This window comes from Ctenocephalides felis, unplaced genomic scaffold, assembly GCF_003426905.1.
Source record: "Ctenocephalides felis isolate EL2017-DRISC unplaced genomic scaffold, ASM342690v1 CF-g0.4_SCAFFOLD_03571, whole genome shotgun sequence".
Lineage (NCBI taxonomy): Eukaryota > Metazoa > Arthropoda > Insecta > Siphonaptera > Pulicidae > Ctenocephalides > Ctenocephalides felis.
In genome coordinates, this window is record NW_020539725.1 from 14,471,238 (window position 1) to 14,489,185 (window position 17,948).

At 30.3% G+C, this 17,948-nt stretch overlaps 1 pseudogene; it reads right to left on the minus strand.

Moving 5' to 3' along the window:
* LOC113385667 overlaps window positions 1-17,948 on the minus strand; it is a 23,489-nt pseudogene extending 5,541 nt beyond the window's left edge.

Here is a 17,948-nt window from a genome sequence, read left to right on the forward strand (position 1 = left end):
AAAATAAATGGAATAAGACAATAACATTTAGACTTACATTTTTTCCTATAAACAGGAGTTTTTCCTTCTTTGATTTGTTCCAATCGTTCCATTTTCTCCATTAATTCCTTTCTTTCTTCTCTTCAATTTCTTTTTTTCACGGATTTGATTTTCCATTCTCGTAATCAAAAATTTCATCTTTTCAGCTTCATCAGGGTCATGAGTATTCTTATAATCCTTTTTTAGCTGATCTAATTCTTTCTGTCGAATTTCCTCAATAAAGCTGTAAACTGTTTTTGAATGCTTTCTCATTGAATTCTCCGGCTCGTTCATCAAATCTAGGATCTCTGTGTTCAATTTTTTTTAACATTTGGCAAATCTCGTAACAAAGGAACTTGTTTCTTTGCTGACATTTCACGTGGTCGATTTTATTTTCTCTTTTGAAGTCTGTCTTAGTTTTTTTAATTTTCTTTGTTGTACCAAAAACTGCTTTGTTGTATAATTTAGAGCCCATTTCTTCCTTGAGCTTCTGTAATTCTAAGAAACTCATGTTGGATAATTCCGCTCGAATCTTTTGCTAAAATGAAAAAAAAGGATTGAATATGAAATTGCAAAAAATATATAGGCAAGGTTGTCTCACCCTTTCCTCATCATGTATATCTTCCAAATCGTCAGTAACCAACTTATTCTTAATGTACTTGAGATACTACTGTTCAGCATTTTAAATATTTTATTTACTCAGAATTACATGCGAGATTGAGGTTAGAGGAAAGCACTAAAATAAATAATTGACGTTTCTCAACAACACTGATAAGAAGTAGTGTGAAGTTATTGCTTTAGCTGTCAATATTTACAGCATCACCAACAGCGATTCGTTTGGATTGTTTTCATCGTTGTTGCAGTCAGCCCCCTAAACAATTTTAAACAATTTATTTTTGTTTATATAATCTAGACAATATTAGAATATAATATATTTATATCCATGAGTCAGTCTTTAGATAAATTTCTAATATTTTTATCATATGCGGATACCAACATTTCGGCTAACTCCGAAGGAAGTTTGTTTCTCTTCATATTTATATCTGTTTGGTGTTATAAATCTAGATGTTACACTTTCTTTTAAGTCTTTAAGTCTTTTTTCAATTACAACTAATAATCTATTTATTGTGCATGTAAAGTTTTTGTGATATATGTATGCAGTCTGTAGGTAGGAATTAATTATTATTTGATACGTGCTATTTTTCTATGGATATTGAGTGTCTGCTGTACATATGCATAATTTGCACAATGGCATATTTGTACATTATTTATATTATTTATTTGTAGTTTTCAAAGTAACAGCATACTGCAGCAGATAATATACTGAAAGTAAACTTTATTGTTATAATACTCATTTACTTTATATTTTTGTCCAATTACATTCTTTTAATATTATTAAAGCTCACAGTTTAACTAATATTAATAAACAAATTATACACTAATAATATTATATACAATAAATAAATACTAAACATGAATTTTACACAACTTCAAATGATCCATACAGTAAAATATTCACATGGAGTTAATCTATGTTTGAACTAACATTTTTGCCTGGCTATTTTAAAATATATTTGCAATTATGTATGATAAATATATGAAACATATAATGCTGCTACAGCATAACAAACAAAAACCTATGTATCACCTTTATTAACACTAATATAATCATTGGTGTAACGAATTATCGTAACAAGTTACCGAAATTCTCTGCACCGTCTGGTTAAAAGTTTTGAGGTTTGTTGCATATATAAATATATACATACATATACAAATGTCTTATGTTGTTATATGTATATTAATGATAAAATTACTTAAATATGTTGCTATTATATAAGATGAAATAATATAATGATTTTATCATCTAATAATCAACCTTTCTTTGAGGCGATATAAATACTATAATAGAATTTTAAATTTCCAGATCTTGCAGTCACAAATGTTTATAGTTGGAGTTATTCTTTAAGCTCTTTGAATTATTTTAAATATTTACAATAATTTATCAAAGTTTTCACTCGTTATTAAAAAATATTCTTCCGAAATACAAGTAATTTTTCTTTGGTGTCGCTAAACGCGCTTTTGAATTTGAACAAGTTTGGTTTCACCCAAATTTTTTTATACATTGATCGATCATGATCATGATAAACTAGATTGTTGACCATGCAATTGTGTATATACTCCTCCTAACGCCAAAAGTTCTTCATGTGTACCGGTTTCCACAACTTTTCCTTTGTCCAGGACGCAAATAACATCAGCAGTACGAATGGTATCAAGTCTGTGAGCTATTACAATGCAAGTTCTACCACATCGTGCTTCGTCTAGTGCTGCTTGAATGATCTGGCATAAAAATAAAAAAAAAAAATCATATATACACAAATCATTTAAATCGAAATTCGATTTATCTATGAGTATTTTACAAATAAAAGCTTAGCATTGAACAGACTGCATACATTTTATAAATATTTTTCATTTTATTCCTTAAAGTTTCCTTATCGCTTAGGTATGGTTATAGACTAAAGAATAAATTCATTTCTTATAATTCATTTTTATTTCATACCTTCCGGACGTGTTATCTATGTTTGTCTATAAAAACGACTGTTTCTATAATTATTAAAAATGAATAAAACTGGCAATTAAAAATCTCACCTTTTCACTATTAGCATCCAGAGCAGATGTAGCTTCGTCAAGAAGTAAAATTCTAGGATTTCTAACCAGAGCGCGAGCTATCGCAATTCTTTGCTTTTGGCCACCAGATAACTGTGCACCTTTAGTTCCCAAGTTTGTTTCATAGCCCTGAAAATTTAGGAATAATTATACAACTTTTTAAGTATACTTATTTCCTTATCCATGACTTATAATAAATTTTAACTATTACTCGGTTCAGTAAAAAGTTCAAAGCGTTTAAATACTTCATTAATATTGCTGCTATAACTGTAGCATATATGTATACGAAATTATATTCATTAATATTGATCAATATTGTTATTTTTATTTACCAAAGGCATATTGGAAACGAAACCATGAACGTTGGCCTTCTTTGCTGCGTCTATTATTTCATCCATTGGAACTACTCTAGAATTATCTCCATAAGCAATATTTTCTGCTATTGTTCTATCGAATAGTACAGGCTCCTGAGAAACAATTCCTAGTTGCGAACGCAAATCTCTTAGAGATAAATTTGTATTTATGTTGTCTCGATCCAATGTCTGAGAAATAAAGATCAAAAAAGGATAAAAAATAGATTTTAAAAAACATACGACGTGCTTAGTATTTAGCATCTAATTATTCATTTTTCTAACCAGAGAAGAAAAGCAATTGATCACTTAAGGTACCTTAAGGTAAATCTTGTTATTTTTCAATTTACTTGTGTTCATTACTACGTACCACATTTCCTTGAATAGGATCATATAGACGCTGCAATAATTGTATGCAGGTAGATTTTCCACAACCTGAATAACCAACCAAAGCAACTGTCTTTCCTGGTTGAATGAGCAAGTTGAGACCTTTGAGTATACTAATGTCAGGCCTGGTGGGATAGTGGAATTTGATATCTGAGAACTCAACTCGTCCATCAACTACCTAAGGAATCAAAGTCGAAAAGTTTTTTTAGATTTATAGCAAACAAATCGGTTACATCGGTTACCTTTCCTAAACTTTGATTTTTTTCATTTATATTTCCAAATCTGTATAATTATTTTACCTTCTGAGTATCAGGAATTCCAGACGGGCTTTGAATTCTAGTGGATCGATCAAATAGAGCAAATATTCTTTTCGCTGACGTTTTTGCAGCATTTATATTAGGTGCAAAAGCTAATGATTGTCCCAGCATCCAAGCGCCAAATATTAGAGCTTCAGATACCCTTTGGAAATTATAAAATGTATTATTTTTTATATTTTAAACACTCCTAAATTTTGGGTTGTTGAATAGCATTCTCTTTCAATGTTTGTTCGCTGCAATACTTACTTGATAACACTTTTATATTCCAAGCCTTCGTAAGCCACTAAGCTACCGCCATAATATAATGATAAAGAATATGCCAAAAAGGGCGCAGCCTGCCCAAAAGCAAAAACTAAACCACGCAATCTATTTCTTCGTTTACTTTGTTCAGCTGCTTTGTCCATTTCGATTGAGTACCTTTCTAAAACGCCCTTTTCCTGACCTAATTAAAATAAATTAAGAATAAAAAATAGATAATAAAGAATATCCAATTCTGGAGATTATATAACTCCGGAGCTATAGCTTCCAAAACAAGGAAAAAGAAAATTCGATTCGCTAGGTTTACGTTTTCTTGCGTTTCACATAGAAATCAAAAAAATATTTGTTTGTACGAAAATTTTCTCTTCTACTAATCTCTTCTACGGTCGTCGTAATTAAAGGTTTAAGATATAATTTCTCAGGCACAGTTTCATCTGAACATCATCTTCATCATATTGTAAAATTTTAAAGTTCATTGAAAATTTATCATTTTGGAAACGGAGTTGCAATTTTTGGTATCACAAGTCATCATAACTTATATCGATGTATTTTTGTTTAAATATAAATCAAAAGGTTTATAACTTCCTATTTCTAAAATATTTAATTAAATTTCTAATTCTTTTACCGACTTACATAAACTAGCGACTGTCCGGACATTCGATATCGCTTCTACAGCTATCTTAGTAGCGCCTTCCAAAGCTTTTTTCTCAAGTAGGCTGCTGCCACCAATAATTCGTGACTCCAAAAATACTCCGCCGAGGACCAACGGCACAGATACCACGGACACCAATGCCATTTTCCAGGTGAAGTACATAGATATAAGACAACCAGTAACTAATGTGCTAACCGCTTGAAGTAGAGAGCCAATTCTTGTTCCCGTTGCCTAATTACAAATTTATAATATAGATGTTTGAGATGGGTCTAATAAGCTCGACATATTGGTTTCACAACTTTCTTAATGGCAAAGAATGTATATAAAGAAACTCGAGTTCTTTATACTACGAATATTGTTTATTATGACAATAGTAATAACACTATGTGTGATTATATTGATCATTTACAAAAACGTAGATGTTATTTCAGTATTTATAATAAAAAAGGAAAAAAGTAAAGAATTACAATTTTGGCATTTTGAACATTGAGCAAACAAAAACGAGATCTGATCTGACACTTGAACTTTTTGTTTTTGAGCTGACACTATGATGAGCTTCAAATAATGAGTTAGCGGTTGATTGTATGTGGCCCTTCGCTGGTGAGTTAGCGGTTGATTGTATGTGGCCCTTCGCTGGTGAGTTAGCGGTTGAGTGTATGTGGCGGTTGCCAAATTGTTTGCTCCCTGTCTGCTGCCATGGTGCTTATTATCGACTTATTTACCATGATAATAAGTGATTTATTGAGCACGTGTTGTTGTTGATCTTGAAGTGCGTGGTCGGAGTCTCAGTTGTATGCTTAGAATGCTCTTCGAATTATGGAAGTTGTGAGCCATTTATAATAATTATTTATATTTTTAAAAATTCTTTTCTTAGTAATTCTTGAGACTTCAATTTATTTTTTTTTTGTGCTACTTCAAAATATGTCTTGATCTTCTTACCTTCTTGTATGTGTGTTACTAGTTCACTCTCGGGGTCACCAAAATATGGAGGTGTAGTAGTCCTCCATATTAATACCAATATTATCCAAATTGTAGTAATAATAAATTCCATAAAATATTATTTATATTTGGTTTATTTTATGTATGATTAATATCCACGACACTATGTGTTGTCATATTTATCGTTAATAAAATGTGATTGGTATTTTCTTATTTATAATAGAAAAAGAAAGGTTTTGAAAATTATACATTTTGGCAAGTTCGACTAGGGAGAAACAAAAACCGTGTCCGATCTGACACTTGAATTTACTTTTGTTTTTCTCAGTGCTGTCACTATATGGGCCAATCTGTCCAGAGACATGTGATGCGTGTTGACAAGCCGCTATGCGTGTTGGCAACCCGCTACATATATATCTTATACACATATTTATAAAAAAAAACATGTCAGATAAATATATAGTACTGGTCTTTTATATTGACATTTGCATTATATCAGAAAAATAATACCAATTTGATGAGCCATATTAAAAGCCATGATTTGTATTCAACAGATTAAGATTAAAAACTACAATAACTTTGACATAAATACATACAATACATTTAAATTCCGTCTATTAAAATATTCTTTCAATAATTTACATACCCCTTGGACACTGGATGCATCGCCTGCCAATCTTGCACATAGTGCACCCACACTATTTTTTTGGTCATCAAACCATCCCATTTCTTGTCTTAACATGGCTGAAAATGCCATTGATCTGAAACATAAATGATTCATGAAAATTCTTTTTAGCATTTGCTTTATGTATAATGTAAAATATTACCTTATTCTAGTAGTCAGTCTTATTCCGGCGATGTTAAACATGTACGCCTGTATAAATGTACCTAAACCAGTAATTGTTCCTAAAACTACAAAGAAAATTGAGTATTTGATTGTTTCTGAGAGGACCTGTTCAGGATCTTCTAAGGCCAGTACCTATAAACAAATAAAACATTTAATTTTAAAAGATAAAAGGTAAAAAGATTGCTAGATTAATAAATTTTATAAATATAATTAAAATTATTAAGAAAGTTTATATTAATTATAAAATTCAATAATGAATTTATATTCTTTGCCAAACAATATTGTGTTTAGCCGAAGTTCAACATCAGTAAACACATTTAAGATTTTAATGCTTCATTCTGCATCTTATAGTTACCCACATAGCACGCGTCGAACCGCGGTCGCACCGCTTTAGCCGATTTTGAACCCGCTAGGTTAACATCGATCAAAACTGGCACATTATTTGACCGTCAGTGGGTTTATCTGAAATTTGACCTTTCTGGTTCAACCAGGTTTAACCAAATAGGTTCATTTTTGGTCCAGACTTTTGACGCATGCGCGATAGATAGTGCGCATGCGCAGTAGGTAGTGCGCATACGTAGACGTATATCGAGCAAGATGCCAGGTAGATGAGCGCCATTTTAAATTCGCGCTTGGCTTGGTTTATTTATACGTGATTTTGTTGATTTATTTTTCTAAAAGAAACTCCATATAAATATGTCGACTAGAAAGTTTCGCAAATCTATTGGCTTTGTGACAGACCGACATTTTAGAAGGAGGGTGAAGTGGGAATTCGAAAGAATAACCGCGGAAAAAAAGAAAGAATTGACTCTTTCCAGTGTAAATGATAGTGCTGTTCATCATGTTGAAATTTCAACAAGTGTCAGTACTCAGGATGATTTTGGAATGCAATTTAATGATCATCACGATCAAGGTAATTATAAATTAAATTTTATCTAATTATTTAATAGTGACGATAATAGAAAAATATGTAAATAATTTAGTTTTAGCATGTAATCAGAATGATTTTGGAGCGACATCTTCTCATGAATATGATAATCATGGTAATTATGAATTTAATTATATATAATTATTTAATAATAATGATGTTTTAAAAATTAATATATATTTCAGGCTCTGATTCTGAGGAGAGCCTCAATGGAGAGGTTATACCAGAAGTCTTTGATGTAAAGCAATTTTTAGCAGAATGGGCTGTTACATACCAGGTTCCTTATAATGCTGTATCGGCACTGCTTAAGGGTTTAAAAAAGCATGATTGTTTTAAAGATTTACCAGCAGACTCCCGAACAATTTTAAAGACGAGAAGGATAGCAGTATCGAAAGTTATGAACCCAGGAGAATATATTCATTTTGGATTGTTAACTGGTTTGAAAGATTCTATTGATAGATTGAAGTTAAATTCTTCTATCATTGAATTAGGAATTAATGTTGATGGTTTGCCTATATCAAGTTCCTCGAATATGTCTGCATGGCCTATATTGTGCACCATTATTCCTACTAAATATATCTTTATCATAGGACTCTACTGCGGGATTGAGAAACCTAAAGATTCGAATGAGTTTTTAGGTGACTTTGTTGATGAGGCGATTGGCATAGTGAATGAGGGTTTCGATCACAACGGAAGTCATTATGAGACTCGAATTAAATATTTTGTTTGTGATACTCCTGCAAAATCATTTATTCTGAAAACAAAAGGACACAGGATATTATAGCTGTTCAAAATGCCTTGTTCAAGGTTCTTATATTAATCGTAGAATTTGTTTTCCAGAAATGCAATCACCTGCAAGAACTGATGAGCATTTTAGAATCTTACAAGATGAAGACTACCATAATGGCTATACAAGATTGCTTGAAATACCTCATGTTGGTTTAGTTAGCAACGTACCCCTTGATTATATGCATTTGATTTGTTTAGGTGCTGTTAGAAGAATGTTGTTGCAGTGGACTGAAGGAGATCTTCCGATTCGCTTACCATATGTAAAAGTTAATGAAATTTCAAACTCTCTATGCAGGTTGAGACGTTACATACCTAAGGAGTTTGCTAGAAGACCTCGATCTTTGAAATATGTAAAATCCTGGAAAGCTACAGAATTCAGACAATTTTTATTATATAGTGGTCCACTGGTTTTGAAATCGCACATTTCATTTGACTTTTATATGAATTTTTTAACACTGCATGTGGCTATTAAAATTATGCTGAGCAACTACTGCATTATTTTGTTAAGGGTTTTATGTTATTATATGGAGAACATAATGTTAGTCATAATATTCATAACATATTGCATTTAGCAAATGATACAAGAAGCTTTGGTAATCTGGATTCATTCAGTGCATTTAAATTTGAAAACTACATGCAGGTGTTGAAAAAATTTATACGAAAGTCAGATAAACCAGTGCAGCAAATTTACAAGAGGTATTTCGAGGTAAAAGAGCACTTTATAGATTGTAGTATTATAGTTAAGTTTTTCATTGTATTATTTTGTTAGGTTTATTGTATTATTTTATTAGTTTAAGTTTATTATATACTTGTATATTGTAAGATTTTCATATAATATCATTTTGATAAAATATTACAATAAAATGCTTCGATCTTTATTTTTTCCATGAAAATAAATATTATTTTAATCTAGAATTGCATTTTTAATTCATTAAATATTTATTTCAGATTTAATTCATTAAAAAAAAAATTATTCACGTTCCATTTTTAACCCATTTGCCAAATTTGATCGAACGGTGTTCAACCCATTTACCAAATTTTTGACCTATTATCAAAATATTTTCAATGTGTGTGCCAAATTTTGACCCCCAATGAAACTTTTCTCAATCCATAATATATGCCAATAAGGTTGACTAATATCTCAACCGGGTTCGGACTTTAGGTTCATTTCTGTGCTAAGATTGACCTAAATACACGTATGTGGTGCGACCAAAATTTAACGGATCGACCTAAAAGTCGAACCACAGGTCGCCCCTCACTCGCACTTGTGCTATGTGGGTAAGGTTCAACATGTTTTCGATTTTTAAATCTAAGCATGCAAATTAAGTATGTACTATACAAAATCTTAATAAATACCCCATATATTTCTCCAAACAATATTGCAAAAATCGGCAGCGATCCACCAGTAATTATGGCTGCCAAGCATCCAGCTGTTATATATGGCCACTCTGGAGAATTGAGTTTCATTAATCGCATCATATTTACTTTGCTAATATCATCTGCTCGTTCGTTGCAAATGTCTTCATCTAATTCTTCAGCTCTCAATGGAATTTCTTGAAAAGACTCATCAAGCATGTCAACTGATGATGACTTATTGGACAAATCATTTTGTGTTGCTGCCAGAGCTACAAGAAAAAAATAATTGCCAATACAACAAATGCTAAAAAAATTCTTTTACATAAATTTTATTATATACTTTCTACTTACTATTTTTGTCTTTTCCTGCATTATCACTCGATACGAGTTTATAATACATTTTCTTTAAATCTAGAAGTTCTTGGTGTGTTCCGCTTTCTACAATTTGTCCCTTGTCTAAAACGACAATTCGATCTGCATTTGTAATTGTAGACAACCTTAAAAATAAATCATAAATCAACTTTAACATATCTCATATATTTTATTACATTTTTAACTTCCCGTAGGGTAGTGTTATGGTAATAAGCCGAAAATCGAAAGTGAAAATTTTTGCATATCTTCACGTTTTGAAGGTTTCTGAACAATTTGGCATACCTCTGTTCTCTCAAAAATTCGATTTGTATTTTCTGCGCTCTTTGCTCCATATCTCCGTAACGGCTGGATCTGCCTTTGCCAAAAACTAATCAGCACATTTCCCTATCAATAGGAATCGAATGTTTTTTGAACCATTCAAATCGGTTGATCCGTGCGCCCGAAAACGTGAACAAAAAATGCGGACACACAAAAACACACACACATCCATTTATTCTGAGGTATGCCCAATTGTTCAGAAACCTTCAAAACGTGAAGATATGCAAAAATTTACATTTTCGGCCCAATACCATAACTTACCCTACAAGTTCTTTCAAATTCATTAAAAAGAATATAGTGATCAAGCTGAAACAGTATGGTACGATTTTTAAAAGCCTTGAGTGAAAACAACAATCAGAATTGCTTTTATCAGCAAAAAAATCAATTAAAGCATTTAATAAATATGAAAAAAAAAATTGAAAACGATGTGTAATCTCAAAATCATTATATTTATAACACGAGACCGCAATTTCATATTTACACTTATGAACGTATCTTTATGAACCAAAAAGCATATTTTAATCAATAACAATAAATCATGTATGATTGTATGATTCTATAGGATTATTATAGTGTACTTCTAATATTTATTCACCTGTGAGACACAACAAGAGTAGTTCTTCCTTTGCTTGCTGCATCTAAAGCTCTTTGAACAGTGGCTTCTGCTTTTGCATCCAGTGCTGAAGTAGCTTCGTCCAACAGAAGAATTTTTGGATCACTGACTAAAGCTCGCGCTATTGCAATCCTTTGTTTTTGACCTCCTGAGAGTTGGGAGCCCCGTTCACCTACTACAGTATTATAACCCTGGAAATCAGTAAAATTTAATTAGGCACTTCCTCCATTCAAATTATTCCGCGATAATATTAGCTTTTTTCCAAGTAGCGACAAAAAATTGAAATTCGCCTTTATTGGTATTTAAGTAAGGTGACCATATTTTTTGCATGAATGTTTGAGAGAGCGGAAGGGAGGGGGTGTTGATGAGCTAAAAACTTATATGCACATTTTTTCGGTTCAAATTTTCTAGTTGAAATATTTTTAAAAAAATATTGGCAATCAAACTATTATTAAAAATCTGGGACAAAACACCTAAAACCGGGACAAATAATGCTTTTAGAAAAAACCGGGACGCAAGGCGGATAATCGGGCCTGTCCCGGCCAATCCGGGACGTATAGTCACCTTATATTTAAGTAATTATTAATATAATTATGTTTATTAAATAATCTTACCTCTGGGAGTCTCATGATAAAGTCATGAGCACAAGCTTGTTTAGCTGCTTCTTGGATCTTTTCATCAGATGCTGTTTCACAACCATATTTTATGTTTTCTTTAATTGTAGCTGCAAATAAAACTGGTTCCTGTCCAACAACAGCTATCTAAAATAAAATTAAATATTAAAATAAATTAATTTATTGAGATTCAAATTAACAGAGATATAGGAAAAAGAATAAGAGAATTATTATAAAAAGGTCTTTCTAATAAATTCTATACCAATTCTCAACCTATCTATTCTTTGGCCGAGATGTTAAAAAATAGGCGCAAGTGTATCATTTTGTACCACTTTTTGTTTTGTTTATTTAATAAGATGTGTACCTGGGATCTTAACCAAGATATGTTAAGTTGTCTAATGTTATTGCCATCAAGAAGAACACTCCCAACTGCAATGGGATCATACAATCTTTGGAGTAATTGGAGTAGAGAAGACTTTCCACAACCAGATGCGCCAACCAATGCAACAGTTTCTCCAGATTTAATTTGCAGGTTTATTCCTTTCAAAACCTGAAATATTTAACAAATATAATATTAATTTGATGATCATTTATGATGAAAATATATTTATGAGATGGTACTGGGCGGAGCGAAAGAGAGTTAAAAACTAATAATATAATTGCATAACATAATTTTTAATCAAATAAATAAATTAATTAATAATATTTATAATTTATAAAATATATTTTTTATAAATAATACGAAAATATTTCATGACTAGCTCAAAGATCATTCGACATTATTCAAAAAAATCATCAGTTATTTTATTCAGTCCCACACAATTGCGATTTTTTTCATTTATTTGAACTTGTATCGCTATAAAAATATTCCAAACGGCAATAGAAAATATTGCTGATTCATTATAAATAATTTAACAGTTAGTTATTAATGTAGTTTGATAAAATTTTCAATGGCTTCATAATAACAATATATATATATTACCTCGACGCCTGGTCTTGAGGGGTATCTAAATCTAACATCACGAAATTCGACATCTCCAACAACCGCTTTGGGGATGTAACCTCCACCATGAAGAGAATCAATTTGTGGAACTCTTTCTAGTATTCGAAAAACGGACTTTGCGGAACCACGTGCTGCTGCAAATGACTCGATATAAGGAGATGTTAGACCCATGTTTTGGGCGCCTGCTATCACACCAAAGAACACCTAAGAATTAATATAATGAAGATCATATTCTTAGTATCATAATTATCAAATCATCATATTTCATTGTGAGATACATTTTTGAAACAAAAATTGCTTTAAAATAATGGGTTAGCGTTATAGCATAAAAATTATATTATTGAAAGTCTTATTTAAAATTACAAAGATGGGCAACGATGGTTAGCCAGTATTAGGATTCAATTAATTAAATCTTACACAAAGTTTTATATTTAAGATAAATAATAAATAGGTCAGTCACATAATTTTTAAATCATATAATTACTATAAAATACAAAACTTTTCTATATAAATCATATATGGTGATCATGCAATATATTTTGAATGATGCGCAATAACAACTGCACTCTTCAATGATTAGTTTTTTTTTAAATATATTAATTTTTGTTTAAATTTAATTGATTTATGCTACTAAATATTTAAACACTTTTCTAATTTATATTATTTATAATTATTAATTATATTTTTTATAGAGACTTACTATAATTAGCACAACTGGACTGTAGTCATCTTCTTCCAAAATCAAGGTGACACCATACCAAAATCCCAGTGCATAACTTGCATAATTTATGAACCACATAACTCCACCGCCCAAACCGCTGAACAAACCTTTTCTTGAACATAATTTATTGGCCGGCCCCAATTTACTGGCGTATCTATATATGGAATTATTTTTTGAAAACACACAATAAATTTATTAAACAATATTGTAAAAATGCTCTATTTTTTAATAATGATGTATAAACTTGTTATGTAATCTCTAAAATGTATTTTAATGAAGCAAAAGATAAACATTTGACTTCCTGGTCTCATTTTTAAAGCGTTTAAACAACAGTACAAAGCATAACCTTCACATCCATTGGTATTTTTTGTCCTATTAACCGTTATATAATTATATATATTTGATAAGACCAATCTGGGCTTAAACTAACAGTTTCATTTTCAATTCCGCATACATTGGTATATTGCAATTGCAATCAGGAAAAAAAATTATCAGCTTATATTATTTAGGATTGGAAATGTAAGTGAAACTATTTGTTTGATACGAAATCTTTATTCTTCTATTTTCATGTTTATTCTCATTTGCCAACAATTAAGTTCACATCTATTAATATAATTAAAGTTAATTAACTTCCCGAAGAAGTTTATGTTTTCATCAAAAAATCCGATTCGCTAGTTTTATGTTTTTCCGACGTTTCAAGCCATTCTGAAACGAACGTTTTCTCAAAAACGGCTAGACCAATTTCAAAAATGTAAAAGCCATTCCATGTATCTCGATGAGCGACGATCAGCCAAGCCGTTACTTTGTAAATCGCAAAAATGTGAAAAAAATTCGTCCACGTTTTTCTCCGTAATTTTGAATCGATTTTAAAAATTCAAAAACTTTTCGAAAGATGGTTGGGAATCGTGCTGATTAGTTTTTGGTAAAGATCGGCCGGGCCGTTTTCTTGTAATAAAGTGTTAAAAAAATTTGACGTTGAAAATGACTGTAGATACCATATACTAAAATATTACGGCCACACGACAAGCCGTTTAATTTTGAAAATTATTCAAAGTTCGCAAAAATTAGTATCGTTTTTTTGGCATTTGTAAAAATTACACTATTCATCGACGTTTGCTCAAAAACGCCTGAACCGATTTCAGAAATTTAAAAGCCATTTGATATATGTCGATGGGGATTATAGTTTCTCAGTTTTCCGCGACGAATTTAGAAAAATGTGTTAAACTTTTCGTCCACATTTAAGCTCATACTGCCGAATCGATTTTAAAAAATCAAAAACTGTTCGAAAGTTATTAGTTGAGAATGATATTGATTAGTTTTAGGTGAAAATCTACCGAGCCGTTTTCTTGTAATTAACTGTTGAAAAAAAATTTAAGTCGATTTTTATGGAATTTTTTTTGGCGATATATATCACGGTCTTATAGAACTTACTGAAAAGTAGTTTAATTTTAAAAATTAATCAAAGTTTGAGAAAATAAAGTAGTTTTTTTGACGTTTGTTAAAATTAAAGTTAGATGATTTACTTGGTATAACGATAGAGTACTTGGTCCTAATGAACATACTAAAACCATTAAAGTCCTACGGAAATTTGTTCAATTATAAAAATTGTTGATTTTTGAAAATTTGCTTTTAGAAAATACTCCGAGTTAACGTGTTCGTTCGTTGTCAATTATGTGTAATAAATCCGCTCGGAATACATTTAATCACGCATAAATTAATTTATATTTTTATTGATTAAGTCGATTATTTACACATATCGGGAAGTTCATGTAACTTGCCCCAAGGCAAAATACCAATACCAACTAGTTTAATATTATTATAAATTTAATATTTTCTTGTTTTCTTAAGAAATAGTAATAATAAACCAATAAAAAGCATGAAATATAAGAAAATAATAATGATCTTAATATTTTTTACCTTTCTATTTCTTTGCTTTCTCCGCCAAAAGCTATCACAGTACGAATTGAACTTAAAACTTCTTCAGCTACGTTTCCAGCTAATGAATATGCTTGAAGCTCTTTAGATGTCAGGTTGCTCTGAATCTACGGAATTATTGTATTAATTAACAATTTATTAAAGCAAAAACTTAAATAAATATTTATGTTATTATTCATTCAATCAAAGTATTAATCACAATGCCCAAGTGATTGGGCGAATCCTTTGTTCAATAAAAAAATGGACAGATGACAGATGATATATCAACGTTATTCTTTAGTCTGTATGAAAAATAAACATAGCGTGTTTTTCTTCTATTAAAAATTTAGAACATGACTACGCATTTACTATTTGAGATTCATTGTAAAAACAGAACAGTAGCATATAAAAAATTAGTCTGTAAAAAAGATATAATGTAAATCCGCGAGTATACAGAATGCGCCATATGTGGTCAATGGAAATTGGAAATGTTGAATAACTTGAACAATTTTCACTGAATTTTGATAAACTTTTTTTCATTATAAAATTTAAAACCTCACAATTTTTCTTAACAATTTGACAATAAAAAAAGTTTATCAAAAATTATTGAAAATTGTTCAAGTTATTCAACATTACCACATTAAAAGATTATTCTCATAATACATTGCAAAGTTATAAATAAATTTAACCCTTTCGTTATAGATGTCGTCCATGGACGACATATTGTAAGTCGGACTTTGTTTCAAGATTAATCACTATGAGTTAAACTATTGGTAATATGTACTATAATTTATAGTTTATTAGAAGGCAAATTTTGAATTTTTTAACACATTTCTATTGATGATGATAAAAAAAAATCTTAAAATATATCGCTGTGCCCATTCAGCATCGACACCCCTTCGAAAAGCACTCTTGTAGCGAAAGGGTTACCATGAGTTATAATATTCGTGAATGATGGTTATCAAAAACCAATTTTCTTTAATATCTATTAGAAATTATTGCTATTCGAATTACTAACCTTTGCTACTAGAACAGTTGTAACAATAATGATTGGTGCGAAACTAAGAACTACCAGAGTGAGTTTCCAGCCATAAGCAAACGACACAACAACTGAAAACACGAAGGACATCACGAGGTAAGTGAAGATTCCTATTTTTTCACCTACACCATCTCTCAATTTGTCTAAATCTCTGAAATATATACCAAAATTAATATATAGAAACAGAAATAATAAAATTGATTAATTTACTTTACCCGTTTTTTACCCGTATATCGGATTAATTAATTCTTTCTTTAAATCTTTTCTCGACAATTCAATTAATCTAAGATGGTAAAATAATTGTGAATGCTAGTTTCGCTGTTGAACTCAAAATGTTTCCTCAAAAAAGAGCAGCACAGATTTAAAAAAAGTGAATAACTATTTTATAAAATTCAATAATGCATTGAATGAGCTTAAGTTTCAATGATTCCTATTAATATTTATAAAATTTATGAAAAAATGAAAACTATTTTTGTTAAATTTCAGTTCAATAACAAAAGATATAGCATACTAATCCGATACTCCGATAGACTGACACCTCCAGTAATCCGACACCCTTGCGACCAAACTTTTTGTAATTTTTTTTTAAATTTTAACGTCATTTACTATTATCATACGATATATATCATACGATAAAAATTATGACTTTTTCACTATAATTCAGTAATCCGGCACCCTCCGGTTTTTAATAGTGTCGGATTAGCGAGAGCCTACAATATATGCGACAAAAACCATGCCTCATCATCACAAAAAGCCAAATATTATATATATACATATATATATATATATATATATATATTTGTGTGTGTGTGTTTTGGAAAACAAACAATATATAAGGTTGTCAAATATCTCCCTTCCGCCTTTTTGTATTATAAACCAAGAGCAAAAAAGCGGAAGGGAGATATTTGACAACCTAATACTAGTGTAGTCATAATAGCATTATATATCTGTGATTATAATTATGTTAAATCGAGAGGCACTTATGATAAAGCTATTTTTGTGGGTTTTTACGACATTTAATAATAATTAAATAAAGTGGTACTTACTCTGTAATGCGGACCGCAAAATTATTATTTGTGTTTGTATCGAACCAAGCCATGTCCTGTCTTAAAACTGCTTGTAGTAATAATTTTCTAATTCTTGAAATCTGCAAAGTATAACAATTAATTGCTATAATGATTAAATAATTATAAATTCTAAATTTAAAAGAAATTATTATTGAATAATTAATATTATTTATTCACTTTATTAATTCAAATCTAAATACAAGACAAAGACTTCAATAACAAACTTCGAACAAATAAATTATTATTTAAATTTTAGTGCATTTTCAATGAATGGCCAATTACTTGACGGTATCCAAACGATGCTTTGCACCATTTCATGGTGATATCCAAAACGTTGCAATTTTTCGTAGTATATGTTACCTAATTATTGTAGCTTTAATTTGCAAACGATAATATTAAAGATTAATTATTATTATTACTAAGTTAAGTATTATAAAATTTTCTATTATCGAGTCACAGAATTAAGTCTTAGCACCCACTGCACTTCGCTCAAATTGAAAAAAATATCCTAAAAAATAACAAATGTATCAATAACGCTGTGCTTATTATTATACTTTGATATTATTAATTTAATCATCTTAAATTTTACATCTTATAATCATGGATTGGATTGTGTGATATTATTATTTAATCAGCTAAGTTACTTACCAGTCTTAAAGCTGAAAAATTAAGTAAATCCACACTGATGAGACAGGTAATAAATTGAAATAGTGTTATCACTGTACATCCAACTCCAAACGCCACAGAGTCGTCATACAAGGCATCCATGTAGTCTTCATCAGTTG